This window comes from Urocitellus parryii, chromosome 6, assembly GCF_045843805.1.
Source record: "Urocitellus parryii isolate mUroPar1 chromosome 6, mUroPar1.hap1, whole genome shotgun sequence".
NCBI lineage: Eukaryota > Metazoa > Chordata > Mammalia > Rodentia > Sciuridae > Urocitellus > Urocitellus parryii.
Window position 1 is genome coordinate 155907581 of NC_135536.1, and position 17609 is coordinate 155925189.

The following is a 17609-nucleotide window of genomic DNA, read 5'->3' on the forward strand; positions in this document are numbered from 1 at the left end:
TTAATCTCCCAGGACCCTTGAGGCAGAGAAATGCAAATGCTAGCATCCAGAGATGACACTGGCACAAAGTGCAAGAAGGCCCAGAGTATGAACCTGGAGCACATTCATGGTCTCTAGGATTCTTACAACATCCACGAGAGAAGCTGGCCTCCAATCAGCCCAAATATAATAGATACAAAAATAAGGTAAAGATGCTAAATATGGTTCCCAAGGCCAATGAGAAACAAGTGGGAGAGATCAGGGATGGCTCCAGAGGCCACGTGCTTAAACACTGGGTTTCATATTTATATTGCCTTACTTTTAGCACATACATGTAGCTCTTCTTGATTTTTCCTATTCAAACTGATTCGACAATCCAATGACTAGTATTTGATGACACTTGCCTTATACCAATGCACAGTTGGGAAAACAAGGGAAGGCGCAGAGAAGAGGATAAAAGAAGAGAGAAAAGTAGATGAGATGCCACCAATTGAGAGCATCACATAGGCACAAGTGTTCTGGCTCCTCTTCCCCTGGGAACCCTTCTGTCACCCTCAAATATTCATCCTTCTTTCTTTTATTTTTCTGTTTTTTCCCCCTAGGCACCAGGGATTAAACCCAGGGCCTCATACATCCTAGGCAAGTCTATACCTCCAGCCCGTTTTATTTCTCAGAGTCTTGCTAAGTTGCTTAAGGCCTTGCTAAGTTGCTAAGGCTGGCTTTGAACATATGACCCTCCTGCCTCAGACTCCCAAGTAGCTGGGATTACAGTGTGCACTCTGCCTGATGTATGGTACCATTTTCTTAAGTCATTATAAAACCAGCCTAGAAATAAGATCTAGGAGTCAAAGGGGATTGAAGTCAGTAAAGAGGCATTTGACAAGGATTCAATGCTGAGAATTGAGCTCCCAAGTACTGGGAACACACAGTGAATGAGACTAGCCCTGGCCCTAACTTTGAAGAACTCATAGTTTGCATAGGGTTTTAAAGAAAAAATATTCAATGATTTTTGTTTAAGCATGAAAAGGTAGACTTTATTCAGGACCATCACAATAGGGATAGGGAGCATGGCAATGGGATTTTGCAGTAAGGGAGATTGGGTTCAACTCTGAATACAGCCCAGGCAAGTGGGAATTTATAGTAAAGGAACCGTGGGAGACAGTGGATGGAAAATTACTAAGAGAAAATTCAGGAGTGAGAGGGATTCTGGCGAAACTGACCTAACAGTAATCTTGCTGAAGACACTCATGGTGATCAGTCATCACCTAGGGGATAATGGAGGATGGGGAACCAGATCAGAGATAGAGGGTGGGAGATTCTTGCTAACTTTGCTAAAACTGGATTTTTTTTTTTTTAAAGGAAATACACAAATGGGCCTAACCTGACTGAAGTTTGGTCAAACAAAGTCTTTGTCAAGGGGAAGGCTGTGGAAAAACAGCTTTTGTGATAAAGGCTGCCAATGAAAGTGGGGTGTAGATGGCATAGAAATAAATTGTCTCCAGAGGGTCAGGAGGTCAGAGAAAGTTATAAAAAGGATATTCTTGATGAGCTTTAAAGGATGGATAGGAGTTTAGGAGGTAGACAAGACTGAGAAGGGCAGAGGAAACAGCATGACATCTTTTGGGAGACAAGTGTGTTTAAAGTAGATCACTTGAAAAATTATTAATTTAGTCTGCTGACCATACTATTCCTCCAGAGAGAGACAGAGCCAAGGGGAGCTGTTAACCTTGAACTTAGCAAGAGAAAACTGGCTGCTGGTTTAGAAGTGGTGAAACATTATCTAAGGGTTTGAAATAATGAAAGGAAAGCATTCTTAGCCCTGGCCTTAGTATGCTGCCTTCTTAGGTTATCAAACACCAAAGAGTCTGTACACTGTGATACCTTTGCTATGATTCCTTCCTTCCTTCCTTCCTTCCTTCCTTCCTTCCTTCCTTCCTTCCTTCCTCCCTCCCTCCCTCCCTCCCTCCCTCCCTCCCTCCTTCTCTCCCTCCCTTCCTCCCTCTCTGGCAATAAAGATAAATGAAGTTTTGATTTCTATTCTCAAGATGTTCTTAGTCCAGTGGGGGCCACATTAAATACAGAAACTATTAAACTACAAGGTCATCAGTACTAAAAGAGAAGGATGCATGCTGTACATACTCTGAGGAGGGTAAGTATGTGAGGGTGACAGAAGGGAGCCTAAGTAGAGACACAGTCCAGTTTCCAGTGGGTGTCTTCCTTGGAAGGCAGTCAAGAGCCCTGTTTCAGACTTATAACTGTCAGCGCCTGTGTTATTTTACCTGAGGGCTTTCTTTGGTCCATGGGACCCAGGGTTAGCACAGGTATGGGAAGCCAGAAGTTCCAGGGGGCAGGCAATGATGGAGACAACCAATGATTGACAGAAGTTGGTGAATAACTCTCCAGCTCCTTTGATCTGTGGGACGGGAGCCTCTGAAGCTTGTGCTCTACCCAGAATCTCAGAATTCTTCCATGGATTCAAGTTCCAGCTGTTTACAGTTGTACCAAGCTTGAGAAAACCCCCTATACTTTCTTCCTTTCCTTCTGTGTTTCACTTTCCTAATTCCCTACTGACGATCTCCCAAATAAACCACTTATAATTGAATCCATGAGCCCAAAGTTTGGGGCTTTTTGCTGGGTTTACAGAATGGAGATATAGATGAGGAAGAGAAGGATTTAGGGAAAAGATAATGAGTTGAGTTTTGCAATCGTGTTGGAGCCATCAGTGGGACGTCTGTGTGGAAGGTTCAGGAGGTAGGTGCACCAATGTATCTGGCTCTTAGGAAAGAGACTTGTGCTGTAGTTATGGGTGTTGGAGTTTTTAGCACAGACATGGTTAACTGTTCTTATAGAACAGGTGGGATCTAATGTAAGCCAGAGAATGTTTCCTTTCAAGACCTTGTGACTATTCAATGGTGCCAATGCTGAAAAAATGAGCAAGAAAGATAAGGATGAAAAGCTTTCTGTTTGGCTATGGCAATAGGAAGAAAAAAACAAAAATGGGAGGAAAATGGGAAAATCAGCATTTTTATACATACTATCCTATTTGATCCTCTTGTCAATCTTAGGATGGAAGTATGATTGGCCTAATGCTAAAGTAGAACCAAGATTAAAAAGAGATGAATGACACCCAAGAGTCCTCTTTCCACTATTATGCTCATCTGCCTGGTGCCTGTAGGTAGAGGCCCACAGGCATCTCTGCATCCTTGTCCAGGTCACTTTTGGAAGATAGATGGCTTCTTTCCATCTTCTTCCTGCCAATTACTACCTGTTAGCAGACTTAATTCTATTCATTTGGCCCCAGAATTCCAAGGACAAAACTCTTGGAATGGCCTGGAAGTACGTTTCCCTGCAGAGCTGTTCTGATTTCTCAGGAAGGCCTCATAGAAGAGCCCCATGGCCTCCAGAGATCATCTCCCCAGCCCAGCCCCAGGGTCCCAGTTTGGCTATTGGTACCCGATCTAGATCCACTTTAAGACATATGTTTCTGTCCTCCACCGGGTTTCAGCAGTCTGGCCCTCTTCCTGCATGTCCTCTACCTCCTGCCAACTCCTGCTTGGCTCTGGGCCTCATGGTCTGGGTAGTTCAGTCCAGGACGTGCCAGGGTCTCATTATGAAAAGCAGACCCAAACATTTGCCCTGGACTGTAGGAAAACAGATGAGATCATGGAATCCATGACATGGATCTTTTTTTTGGGAGAACTTGTGGAGCATGGAGGAGGAGTCAGAGGATTAGGGATGGGTAAATGTTATTCCAATGGAGGTTTTAGTTCCTGGTTACGGTCAAAAGAGGATTGTTAAGATGATGGTTTTTAAGTACTTAGAAGAAAAATGATGGCTACCAGGCATTCACATGGTGTCTCTAAAACATGAGCTTCATTGACTTTTTAATGTTTCTAGGCAAAAGATCAGAAGCTGTGACCATGGAAGAATCTGATTTCGTGAGGGAGTCTGACAAACTTCTCAAAACAGGCTAAGAGATTCAATGTGGGCATGTGAGCTGGACAGCGATATCATTAGTCATGTAGCAGCCCAAACCCAAAGTTCTCTAGAATACATCTTTCCTTTCAGGTTCCTTGAACCAAAAACCTGACAGTGTTGGGCCCCTTCCTGCTTTGATTTAGACTGCAAATTTGCTGACTTCGCCTTCCTAATTTAACCCTCTAACACTTCTCGCTTCATCTAGATCTAACCTAACCTGATTTCCATACTCCTCATTCAAGTTAATATATTGATTTTTGACTTGCCATTGAATTGACAAGAGAAACAGGGATAAAGACACCAGGAGATGGAGGAGTGGCGTGAAGGGGACATGAGAAGCACTCACCACTTCAATGACACTTTTATTTCCAAAATAACAAATAAACATTTAAACAAGGTAAACCATCAGGAAAAAGATACATTGGGCTTGACCCAAATGAAAAGCTTTTGTTCGACAATGTATATTCATTAAAAAATGATCAACATAGAACAGGTGAAAATATTCTAGAGTATTAGTCTGAAGCTCCTCAGGTACCAGGCTTGGAGTTCAGCATGAACATTTCCAGGATACTTTGAAATTTGCTTTAATGAGAACAGTCAGTTGAATAAAATCAAAAATAGATATAGAAGGAAGTTCAGGAGAAAGGAATTTGTTCCTTTTGGGTAAATCACAAGGAAAAGAAGGAGGAAAATATCGATATTTAAAACTGGTCTTTCTAGCCTCATCTATTAAACTTCACATTTTCTGGAGCCCGCTGTTTTGAGGCATTAAGAGACTTGTATTTTAATATAAAAACCACAAAACGCTGGCTTTTCTCTGTGCTGTGCCATTATCTGGCTCTTGGAAGACTTAAAATTCTTCCTTTTAAAACTATTTCCTTTTGGAGGTCAGCTGAAAGTCCAGTTCAAGTACCACATTGATAAAACTGAACACAGGACCACTCTTAAAAGCCAGCAATTATGGGTCCCAGTAGAAAAACACTCCGTGGTGCCAGGCTTCTGAGACATCAGGCCTCAAATGTGGCTTTGTGTCAATGCAGCTGTATCCACAGGCGAAAAGTTAAAAGACTTATTTAAAAATGTTTCCACTTCTGGAAGCTCCCTTTGGGCAACTTCGCTGCAAATCAGGAGCAAGAGTTGGGGTAGAAGGATGTGCTCTTGGCTTCCAGGACTGACTTCTCTGAGCCTCTCATCTGAACCAGGACCCTGTTCTCACAGGTGCCCTGTTCTCCATCCTCTGACCAGGCTTTCTTATCCAGTCTGAGTGGCCATGAACAAGTGCCTTGATAGTTGGTCAGTTTCAAGGTCCAGAAGGCAAAGTCATACTTTTCTGGCGGTCTGTTTTCAGATGGCAAAATATTAAAACCCGTTTATTCATTCTGCAGACAGGATGAAGTCATGGGGAACCAGAATTTTATTTTAACTGGCAGAATCTGGAGGCATAAGCATATGCAGTTTTTAAGTACAGTTTATTCTTTTGATATCCAGTGAATCCTATTTCTTTCCAACTCCCCAAATAGCCAGTAGTTCTAATTTTGTGCCAATATGATTTTCCCCAAAGTAACAATCATTGAAGGGAAAGCAGGTATAGTAAGATGAGAGTTTCACAGACTTGGGGAAAGGCCAAGTGACTTTGGACAAATGAACAACTGACTGTGAGTAGAGAACTGAAAGACATGGCTCCATTCTTCAAATAGGAGAATTGTCATTGATAGACAAGAGCAGATACACATTTTGGTCTCGTTTTAAGTCTGTTTTTTTACTCAAGTATCACATACATATGGAAAAGTGCATACATCATCTGAATATAGCTTGATGAATTTTCAAAAAGTTAGAACATCCACTTAATCATCATGAGACCATGAAACATAAGGCCACCAGCCCTTCAGAAGACTGCATCCTCTCCTTCCCGCTACCTTTTATCAAAAAGAAGTCAATAAATCTGGCCCCTGCATGATTTTGTAAATAAAGTTTTACTGGAATACAGACCTACCCATTCATTTACCTGTCATCCATGGCTGTTTTTGTATTAGACTGCAGAGCAAGTATCTGGCCTGCAGGGCCAAAAAGAGTTACTATCTGGATCTTTCTGCAAAAGGTTTCAGGCCATTGTTCTCAAGCAGCATCCATCAGTAGAATAGAATTTGAGTCACAGATGTAATTTAAATTGTTTTGGTGACAAGATCACAGTGTAAACAGGTAAAATTAATATCAATAGTATATTTTCTTTAACTGATGTTATCTAAAACATCATTTCCACTGCTAAACAATATTTAAAAGGAATATGTGATCACTTTTCTATACTGTTTCTAAATCCAGTGTGCATTTTGTCCTGACAGCACATCTTGGTTCACTTTAGCAGAAGTTCAATGGCTCAGCAGTCCCATGGGCCAGGGTCGACTATGTGGATACCCCCTCTGGGTCTCTAAAGCTGGTGCACCAGCAACTTTACCTTCTGATCTCATTTCAGACCAGGTATCTACTCTTTCACTGCATGACTTTTGTGTATAAATATCCACAATTCTTTAAAATGTGAATTAAAAAAAAACCACACACACTCATTCAGAAATCTAACTCTTAGATACAGTATATTCCAAGGACAGAGAGAAGAACATCTGCCTATACTCTCAGCTTTACAAGCAAGGGCAGAATATGGGGAGGATCAAAACTTTTTGGTTTTTTATTCAAGGAAAAATAATACTAGATGCTAAATATTTTTAAGATGAAGGATGGAAAGAAAAAGAGGAATTGATGAGCTTCCCTGAAGAGCGTCTCTGGCAACTCAGCCATGCCATTATTGTTAGCAACAAAAGAATGCTGATTGCAGGACAAAGCACTAATTTCATGTCAGCCCGCCCAATGTCACTCACACACACACACACACACACACACACACACACACACACACACACGGAAAGAAAGAAAGAAAAGAAAAATTTGTTGTTAATGTTTACCACTTATAAATCTGCATTTGGCATCTTTTAAAAAATTAGAAGAGCTGGGAACACAGCTCTTATAGTCTGTGTGACATCAGTTGGCTGGATAGAGTAGCTGGAGTCCTCTCTCACAGGGGAAGGATCTCTTTAGTTGGCCACAGTTCCCACCATTCCCAGTTGTCACACACCAATGTGAATCCCTTTATGAGACTACCTGATTTTTGAGCTTTTCCTCTTACATTGGATATGCTTTTGAGACACCGAGGTGCCTTACTGAGTTATTACAGGCTAATGTTGAAAACAATACTATTACCTATTGGCAGTAGAAAAATTTTGGCAGAAGTAAAAACTACTATTTATGAGGCTTAATATTCCAGTGGTTTTAGTAAACCTTTCAGGGATTTGATCTTTTAGCTTATATCTTAATAGAATAGTTGGTGCTGGATTAAAGGGCAAGTGATTTTTTTTTAATCCTTCAAATATCTGAGGCAACGAAGGGTTTAATGAGGCAGCTCCAAAAGCATACGCTTGCAATTACAAACTGTTTCCAATCTTACCAGCCAAGCTGGAAAAATACTCCACCAACACCGTTTCTAGATTTATCCTTGCTTAAATTATTGTGGCATTGGAGTTTGACATTCTTGAGGATTTAAATGTAATTGAAAAATCAGGAAATGAATGCTTTATTCCCTTCTGGCATCCCCATTTAAAGTATCTGTATGCCGAAGTTTGTTAATTTGCCTAAATCATGCTGTTTTTAGAGTTATTAAAAGTTCATGAGCCATGCCATTGCATGTTTTATAGAACCATAAAATGCACTCTTTATAAAGTCAACATCTTTTATTTGAAGATGTTTTGATGATGGCCATGGTTTGGATGTGGTTTGGCTTACGTGTTGGAAGCTTGGTCCTCAGTGTAGTGATGTGAGAGATGGTGGGACTTTCAAGGGGTAAGGCCTAGTGGGAGTTGGTTGTGTCATTGGGAGAACTGTCTTTAGAGGAGATTAAGGTAGTTCTCATGGGATGATGAGTGAGTTCTCTTGAGAGTGAGTGGTTATAAGAGATCTCATCCCCTTTGTGGCTTCTTGTCTGGCCATGTGATCTCTCTCTCTCTGGCCATGTGATCTCTCTCTCTCTCTCTCTCTCTCTCTCTCTCACACACACACACACACACACACACACACACACACAGGCTCCCAACATTTTGCCACCTGCCACTAGACTGTTATCAGATGCTGAATCAATAGGACCACCTTATATTGTATTTTCAGAACCTAAAACTGTGAGTTAAATAATCCTCTTTTGTTTATAAAGTTATCCAGCCTTTGCATTTCATTATAGCAATGGAAAACTGACCAATACACTGACCAAAATTATTTTGTCAGAATAATTGTTTATTTCTGAAAAGAAATTCAAAGAATATGACTCTATTTTTTTTCAAAGTTGCTTGATATTTGATTTTTAGTGTGCTGTTGGGAGGTGGCAGTATAAAGATTGCTGTAACAGGCAAAATGGCAGGGGTATTTCATTATAACTTTGTGTGTTAGTTCATTTTTTATACTATAATACCTGCAGCTGAGCAATTTGAAAAGAACAGAAATTTATTTTGGCTCACTGTTCTGGAGCAAGGGCCTAATGGCAGCATCTGGCAAGGACATATTAACATGGTGGAAGGAGAAAGGGCAAATGAGCACATGCAGTTGATCCTGAGCAAAGAGAAAGGAAGAAGGAGGAGAAGGAGAATGAAGAGACAGAGGAGGAGAAGAAACAAGGAGCAGCTTCATTTTATAAAAACCTACTCTCATGAGAACTAACCCAATTCCACAGGAACGCATTAATTCCTCTTATTATCCTAATCACCTTTCAAAGGAAGACCCTCTCCTGACACTGCCACCAGGACAATTGAATTTCAGCATGAGTTTCAGAAGGGACAAACTACATTCAAGCCACAGCATTCTGTCTTTGACTAGCCGCGCACTGTAGAAACGAGTTGGCTACCTCCTCTGAGCTTCAATATCTCTACACTTAATCTGGGGCAGGTAGATACATTGGTGAATCCCAACTTTTTTTTTTTTTTACTTGCAGCAAAGTCCCTTCCATCTGATGAAAGCCCCAGAAGTGCCCCAGATGTGGCAGAGCTGCCATGGTTGAGGGGGAAGGACGTGAGGCCTGACGTGGACCACCCCTCACTCCACTCGCATTGCCAACAGAACAGAAGGGGTTGCCTGAGTGCTCGGGTCCTTGTCCAGCAGTACAACCTCCACACCAAAGAATAAAGTTGTCCAGAGTGACCACAGCAGGCCTTTCAGAACTCCATCACACTGTTTTGTCCTCCTGGCCACTTTCTCCACGCACCTCTGCCAGGGACTTCAAAGGCCTGGACTGTCCTTTGTTTCCTTCTTCTCCACACCTTTCTGCTTTTCCCACCCAGTCAAGAGCGTCTGAAGCCACACCTCCATCTAGCTAGAAAACTTCCTCACTCGCTTTGTGCCACCCTGACTCACATCTGGTCAGTCCCCTTCTTAACCACGAAGCATTGAGACCTTGCGATGGAATCAACAATCATCCCCAACAGCACCGACACACAGAACAGGTACAGGGGATGTCTTGGTTAGTTGCCATCCGGGCTCCCTTCACTTCCTTCATTGGTTTCCTGTTCTTCCACATTGGTGCCTGTGTTCCTCTCTGACTTTGAACAGTGGGAAGCTCTTGATCTCTGTAAAGGTCACCTAAATCCCACAAGCTGTTTCTTCTTCTTCTTCTTCTTCTTTTTTTTGTACTGAGGATTGAACCCAATCACTGAGCCACATCGTCAGTCCTTTTTTATTTTTTTATTTTGAGACAGGGTCTCACCAAGTTGCTTAGGGCCTGGCTAAGTTGCTGAGGCTGGCCTTGAATATGCAATCCTCCTGCCTCAGCCTCTGGAACCTTTGGGATTACAGGCCTACGCCACCACACCGAGATCCCATAAGCTTCTTCACAATGAGGACATTTAGATCATCTTCCAAAATAAATGAAACTCCTCTTAGTAATAGAGAAAGAAGGTACTCTGCTTTTATCGGTCAAGACATCATTTCAACAGTACCCTTTTTATTCCCTAAGCTGGCAAAGTCTATGGAGCTGCTGTGGTCATTCCCAACATCAGGTAGATTCAATCCACTTTAATAGAACTGAGAGAAAAAAAAAAAAAGCTAATCTGTGTACAAGCTGTGTTACAAAAATAAAATAATGTAAACATAACAAAGTCTTTTTGAAAAAGATCCTTGCCTGGTTGATATGAAGAATTGAACATTCAACATAGCCTATATGATCAAATACTCCCCCAAAGAACAGGTATCTTTAAGGGAATGAGAGGGGCCAATGAAAAAGAGCAAAGTTGTGCAAAAGGTCCATAGTGGGTGATGGAATACTTCTAAATGTGACTCATGTTTTAATTTTCTACCACAAAATACCTGCATTTCTAGAGAGAAAAGACATTTATTCACCAGTTACTTTGGATAACTCCAAGCACAATGAGGTGTCCATGAGAGGAGCTAGTGAAATCTGGAGAAATCCATGGAAGGGCTGGCTGTGCAGAACAAGCTCTGCTGGACCTCAGGGAACGTGTACAGATCTGAGGCTTGGGTGGTAACAGTGCTCTGCTCATGCCGAATGACATGTCCTCTCAGCAAAACAAGGTCTGACTGAATGCAAAGGTATCTCCATTATTATTGAAAAATTTGTGTTTGTTTGACTCAGAGGCATGAAAACTTAGTTTTGAAAGGAGTCTATGAATGGGCGATGTCAACAATTACAACGCACTCTTGTACACTGTGGGAAAATGTTCTCTGTGAAAAGGAAATGATGGTGGTATTTGCATATTAAAAACAAAAGAACTTTTTTTTTTTTTTGGCTTTCAATTTATGTCTCCCCAAACTTTCTGCTCATTGTCACACTTGGGAAACATAGGCATCTTACTAGGCACAGATGAACCACCAACTCAAAACTACTGCAATGGGAAGCTGGACCAGTCTCTTACTAAGGGATGGCACCCGGGAAAACCCTGGGGATGGATGACAGCTTTGAGATGGGGCCTCAATCAGTAAAAATTCATCCCGTGAACTTGAACCAGGCATGCTCTCTCCAAGTTTCTGTTTTATTGAAGGCTGGAGTTGTTGCTATTCAAATATTAGTTTTTAGGTTTTTTTCCCTTGACGATAGAAATAACAAATGCTCATTCTTGGGAATTGCATTGGTCAGTTTTTCATCATGTGACCAAAATACCTAATAAGAACAACTTAGAGGAGGAAAAGTTTATTCTGGGCTCATGGTTTCAGAAGTTCAGTGCATGGTTGGCTGACTCCATTGCTCTGGGCTCCATATGAGGCAGAGCAACATGGCAGAAGGATGTGGGAAAAGAATGCTGCTCAGCTCATGGCAGCCAGGAAGCAGAGAAAGAGTGAGGTACCAGGGACAAGAAACAAACCCCAAACGTGTACCCCCACTTTCCTCCAGCCACATCCTACCTGCCTACAGTTACCACCCAGAGCAGGAGTCCTTTCAAGTTATTATTCCATCAAGTGGATTAATCCACTGACTAGGCCATACCTTTCATAATCCGATCATCTCATCTCAGAACATTCCTTCACTGACTCACACATGAGTTAGTGGGGTGTGGTGTGGTGTGTGTGTGTGTGTGTGTGTTTGTGCGCGCGCATTTCTAAGGTTTTGTGACTGCAGGAATATTTGGCTTCAACTTTGTAGCATACACAGGGGCACTTTTGATTTGAAAACCCTGTTTAGTCTCATTTTAAACCTGTCATTACTGCACATTTCAACTATCCTTTTCAGGTTGGAGCCATGCTTTAGAGGATTCATTCAGAGGTTGAGTGAGGCTGGAAGGGCCCTGAGGACCACATCACTCCAGCAGAAGTGGGAAGGTGGGAGAACGGGAATGTACAGGTGCAGGAAGAAAAGCACAAGAGAGAAGCCAGGTGACAGTTGAACTACATTTTCTGGAAGATGGCTGAAAAGAAAAGACGAAAAAGGGCCATCTCTTGTCAAGCAATTCTGTATGACATAACAGACCTGAAGCAGGTAAATGGCTATTGGTAGAGGAATAGCAATAGGCCAGGGGACAGGAGAAATGCTTGGTTCCATGGCTAAGCTGTTTTTTTGACTTCAGGTGGGTGATGGAACTTCCCTGAATTCCCATTTCTTTGTTTCGAGAATGTAGACAATAGATCCGACCCAGCCAACCTCACTGTGCGGTCATAAAGGCACGATGGATCTAGATTCTGCACACTGTGGGCAGGTTTTAAAGTGTGCAACAAGAAATTATTTTCATTGCATGAGGCCCTGCTGTTGCTTCTGTTTTATTCCCTTATATTTCTCCTTCTTAAGTATTCAGGCAATAATGTAACGACTAAAGAGACTTTGTGCACAGTTACATTTCTTGCCAGTAATCTTGTTCCTCCCATGGAAACCACATGATTGTCAAGCAAAGGTCAAAGACAATCAGGAAATAAGAACAAATACCAGGGCACATCAGTGAGACACTAAGCACAGGTGCACAAACAGCCTTGAACCTGGGACCCTCCCACTAAGTAAACAATCTCACTCCACAGTTCCTGCTGGAATCTGCTCTTCATGATCCACTCATGCGTGGATTCAAAATGATCCTGGAGGCCTCACAGGCCCTCCAAGCTGACAAGCTTGGGTTGTCAGGCCACTGGATGCAGTTATGGGGATTGGGGGAGGAGGCTTGGGTGAGGTCTTCTGAACCTTCAATGTAAGGGGTGGGGGTAGCCCCACCAGCATTAGCTCTGCCTTAGCATCACATCGCACACTGGAGAAACAGATGCAAGATTACAGGTGTTAATCCAAATTTATCTGCAATAAACTCATCCCGGTCATTGGTTCAGATTTTATTACATTTGGGAGTATGATTATCCCTAGTCATGGGAGAAAGAAGTGTGACCAGACACAGGCAGCTCCCAGCCCTGGGATGAATCCCAGCAGGAAAGAAAGAGGCTAAAACCACAGCCATACCTAATATTTACAGCAGCATTATTCATAATAGCCCAAAGGTGGAAAGGACCCAAATGTCCACTGATTGAATAGTCAGATATGATGCAGTATATCCATATGATTAAATGACATTTAGTTATAAAAAAGAAATGAGATACTGGTATGTATTGCAACACTGATGAGGCCTAAATACTAAGTGAAAGAGACAAACACAGAAGGCCACATGTCATAAGATTCTACTTGTACAAAATGTGCAAAATAGGTAACTTGTCCTTAGGACAGAGAGGAGATTAGGAGTTGCTAGTGGCTGGAAGGAAAAAGGAAGAAGGAAATGATTACACATGGTTATGGGGTTTCTTTTTGGAGTGAGGGAAATGTTCTGAAGTTAGATAATGGTGATGTTTATAAAACTTTGTGTCTAAACTGAAAGCCATCAAATTGTATGATTTTAAAAGGTGAATTTCATGGTACAGGTATGATATCTTTATTTTTATAAAGTTAAAAATAGGTAAAGGTCTCATTAAAGTCAAAGCCACTGTTAGACTTGGGTAAACTGATTCATCAGCCACAGCTTCCATTCTGTTCCTCCAGGGAACATTTCAAAGATTCCTCAAGTCACAAAACAAATCCAAGCTCAGATGATCACATTTTACCCAGCACCGTACAATATAATTCATCTGGGATGGATTTATTTCAGAATCTGTTTAGAAAGAAGCCAGAATGTTACTAACAAAAGTTACCTCATGTTAATAGCCTCCTGATGAGAGAAGATGGGTTTTTATATCTCAGCTAAAAATCTCAGAAGATTTTTTTTTCTTTACTTAAAAAAGGAAAACCCTGGGGCTAGGGTTATAGCTCAGTTGATAGAGTGCTTGCCTTGCATGCACAAGGTCCTGGGTTCAATCCCCAGCACCTCCAAAAAAACAAAACAAAACAAAAAAACAAACCTGATTTTCCTGAAGTTAGACATGGAATAAATTACTTTCTGTTTCTTACTCCTCTTCCACTCAAAATGTTTCAGATATAATACAGAATGAAGTAAATAAAAAAATAAAACTAGATGGAAAAATACAGGCACAAAACTCATTTCTACATTTTGTCAGCATACATCCTACCAAAGAAAGATTTGATTCTATAAAAATTTAAGGCATGTACACATCAGCATCGTTATAAAAGTAAAAGGATGGCTTCACATTTGCTGGGAATTTGATAAAAGATAATATACTTAGAGTTAACTCAAATAAATCAATATAAGTTCTACTATCCCAAGGGTGAAATCAGAAGATATAAATAGAAAAGAAAAACAACCCTGAAAAACCACAGGATAGAAAAGATATGTGGTTAATTGGAGAATGTTGAAACTTGCCAGTAAAACAAATGCAAATGAAACTGACAGTGACAGAGAGCTTCTCACTTAGGAATTGAGCCAAGATTAGGAAAGAGATAATGGCCTTTTGTTGATTTCTCAGAGACTTTATTTTCCCTCTGAAGTATTTTAATTTTCTTTGAGTGATTTTTCATGTTTTTCAAGTCTAATTAATTCTCAAGTATTTCCTTTTTCCTGTGCTATTACACATATAGGCTTTGGGCTCAAGCAGAGCTGGGTTAAAAGCCAAGTTCTAAGTTACTCTGTGTGTGTGTGTGTGTGTGTGTGTGTGTGTGTGTGTGTGTGTCTGTGTTCACATGCGGCTTATGGTCAGTGTTACTTAACCTCCAAACTATAACAGGTAGCCAGGATGATGCTATTCCTCAGTTTTAAAATGGAGCTATGGAAAATGGAGATCATTAGATCATTAAAGTACACATCTTACAGTGCTATAAAGAATCATTGAAATCATACAAATAAACCTCTAAGGGAAACGTTTACATATGACATGCAGTAAACGGTAGTTTTAACATTTAAGTGGGGTAGTATGTTCGCTTTTCATCACTATAACAGAATACCTGAGATAACCAATTTATAAAGAGAAAAGGTTAACTTTGGATCATGATTTGGGGATTTTCTGTTTGTGTTCAATTGGTCAATTGTTTTGGATTTATTTAGTGAGGTGGCATATCATGGTGGGAGTGCATGGCAGAGCAAAACTGCTCATCTCATGGCCAGGAAGCAAAAAAGAGAAAGAGGATGAGGCCAGGGACACATGATCCCCTTTGAGGACATATCCCCAATGACCTGAAGACCTCACAACTTTTAAACTTTCTACTATGTTCGAATATACCACCCTAGGAGCCAAGACTTTACACATGAACCTTTGGGGACACTTAGGCTCCAAACTATAGCAGGTAGCCAGGATGATGCTATTCAATATCTCCTAATCCCTTACAACTTACTTTCAGAGTTAGATGACTCTAATGCACTGTTACTGTTTTTATAATGTGATTATATACCATAAAATTTGACAAAGAATTCTTTGAGAAAATAAAGTTCAGCAAAATTAAAAGCTGTTACTTATAAACACAAAAATCAACTGTACTATTTAACTTCAGTAATGGAATAAGAAACTCATCATCTTCCCTCATCATAATAGCAACAAAATTTAAATAGGTAAAAATTATGTAATTCAATAAATGCAAAAACCATCCAAAATTATACAGCCCTAATAAAAGAAATGAAGAATAATTTAAGTAAATGGAGGTGGAGATCATGTTCTCCTAGTTGGTATTTTAAAAATACTACCAACAAAAAGACTCCCTAATTTAATATAAAGCTTTAATATAATTCCAATTAAAATAGCCACATAACTGTGAAAAATTAAGTTAAATCTAATTAATTTCATTTTCTGAAGAACATGCTGGTGATACGTAACAAGAATTACAAATTTCTTCATTAAAGCGCACATCTTACAGTGCTATAAGTTTTAAGTTGCTGATGTGGGAGTTGAGGATTCTTTAGTTTTGGTGTCAAGCCTAATTAGCAAATAGTCACTTATGAATTTACTGTAACTTTAAATGATTGAAACAAGAATTAACATGAAAGAAAAGGGGTCTATTAGGTTCAACATTATAATTGCTGGGGCTTTCAGGAAGTTAATTGCATTTCCCCAAGGATCCGCACAATCAGTATGGATGTGCAGAACTATAACTTCATGGGAGGACATTATGGGAACGGTCTGTTGTGCACCAGGCTGATGCAGAGCTTAGGTGTTCCTCTGAGTGCACAGGATGAGTGAACTTGTCTGGTTGTTCAAGATAGCCCAACCATGAACCAAATAAATTAAGGCACCCAGCTGTGTTGGTTTTTGCACAGTGCCAAGACTGCAAAGATGCATCATGGCATCCCTCACTGACTTGCATTCTTTTTTTTTTGGCAGGGGGGTGTTACAAAAGATTGAACTCAGGGACTTCCTACCCATCCTGGTTCACTAAATAGAATAATTGAAAAAATTTAATTCTGAACACACACTCAATTTCCCATTCATATTTGCTCTCATACTCGAAGAGAGATCATTTTTACTTGTATTTAAGAGAAAATGGCTTTCAAGAGAAACTGCCTCTGCTGACTTTCTTTAACCTAAATTTACTTATCCTACCGTCTGGCTTTCTAAAAGCCAAATTTCTAATCGCTTCATGTAAATGAGATGAAATTCCATTTATTTCCTTTGTAACTTAGTGGGCATTTATTATTATTATTATTTTTTGCCTGATCTTGTTTAAAGTAATACATGTGTTGTTGTTGAAGATATTAAAAAATCTCTGTTCTCAAAAAAAATTAACAAATTTGTATATAAAAACATTTACAGATGAAAGCCTCTAAATACATATGTGCATACAAACACATGCATATATATTTCATATGCACACATGCATAGATACTTTCCATCACCACTACATATACATTAACAGAAAAATAAGGTGCTATAGATAGTTTACATAAATACTAATGCAGACATTGAGGAAGTTATTCATGCAGTGTGGGAGTTAGTCCAAGAAATCTTTCTAAGCTATATTTGGAGACATATTGTGAAAAGAATGATGAGTGGGGCTGAGGATACAGCTCAGTTGGTAGAGTGTTTGCCTCACATGCGAAAGGCCCTGGGTTCAATTCCCAGTATCACACTAATAATGAGTATTATTTATTATGCAACTTTAAAAACAGAAGATAATTTAATTTCCTAATGTGCATACTTGTGAATCCTGAAGAGTAAATATAACCCACAGGGTCAGCCCACCTCCCTTCACACCCACATTCTGAATTCACTCCTCACATTTCACAGGGGTAGCGTAGGCAGAGGGCAGAGTCTGGATGGGGATATCAGGAGCATAATTGTTTGTTGGGGTAGTTATATGTGTCAGGACTGGACACTGCTGCTGACTAGCTGAGTAATTTGGGCATTCATCCTCCCTGTGCTCAGCAGAATACCTGGTACAAAATAAAGGTCCCACAATGCGGGCTGTCCTTCCTCACTGTTATTTCCCATCATCATCAGCATCTACATTGGCAAAATGGGCCCCCATTTTATCTTGTCACTTAAGTAAAAAGTTGAAGGGAGAGGTGTGAAATGGCTGGTATGTAATTTGCTAACTGCACTAGTGGTTTCTTCATTGTTCTTTAGAGATGGGATATTTAGGAAGTTGCCTATAAGCTCATCCTTTAATTAGCTATGACAGTCAGTACTAGAGAGATTAGCAGGATTCACCCAATGGTTCATAACTAGTCCACACAAGGGGGGAGCTCTACTCCCCAGCTCATGGTCACTTTGCATTTCAT

The 17609-nt window shown here is 40.4% G+C and overlaps 1 protein-coding gene and 1 non-coding gene across 2 annotated transcripts in view; one reads left to right on the forward strand and one right to left on the reverse strand.

Annotated features, from left to right (window-relative positions):
- Positions 1-17609, reverse strand: part of Rin2 (Ras and Rab interactor 2) — a 219159-nt gene that overhangs the window by 133785 nt on the left and 67765 nt on the right. The window lies entirely within an intron of this gene.
- Positions 16888-16959, forward strand: Trnav-cac (transfer RNA valine (anticodon CAC)). Its single transcript has one exon. It is a non-coding gene; the product is annotated as a tRNA-Val (tRNA).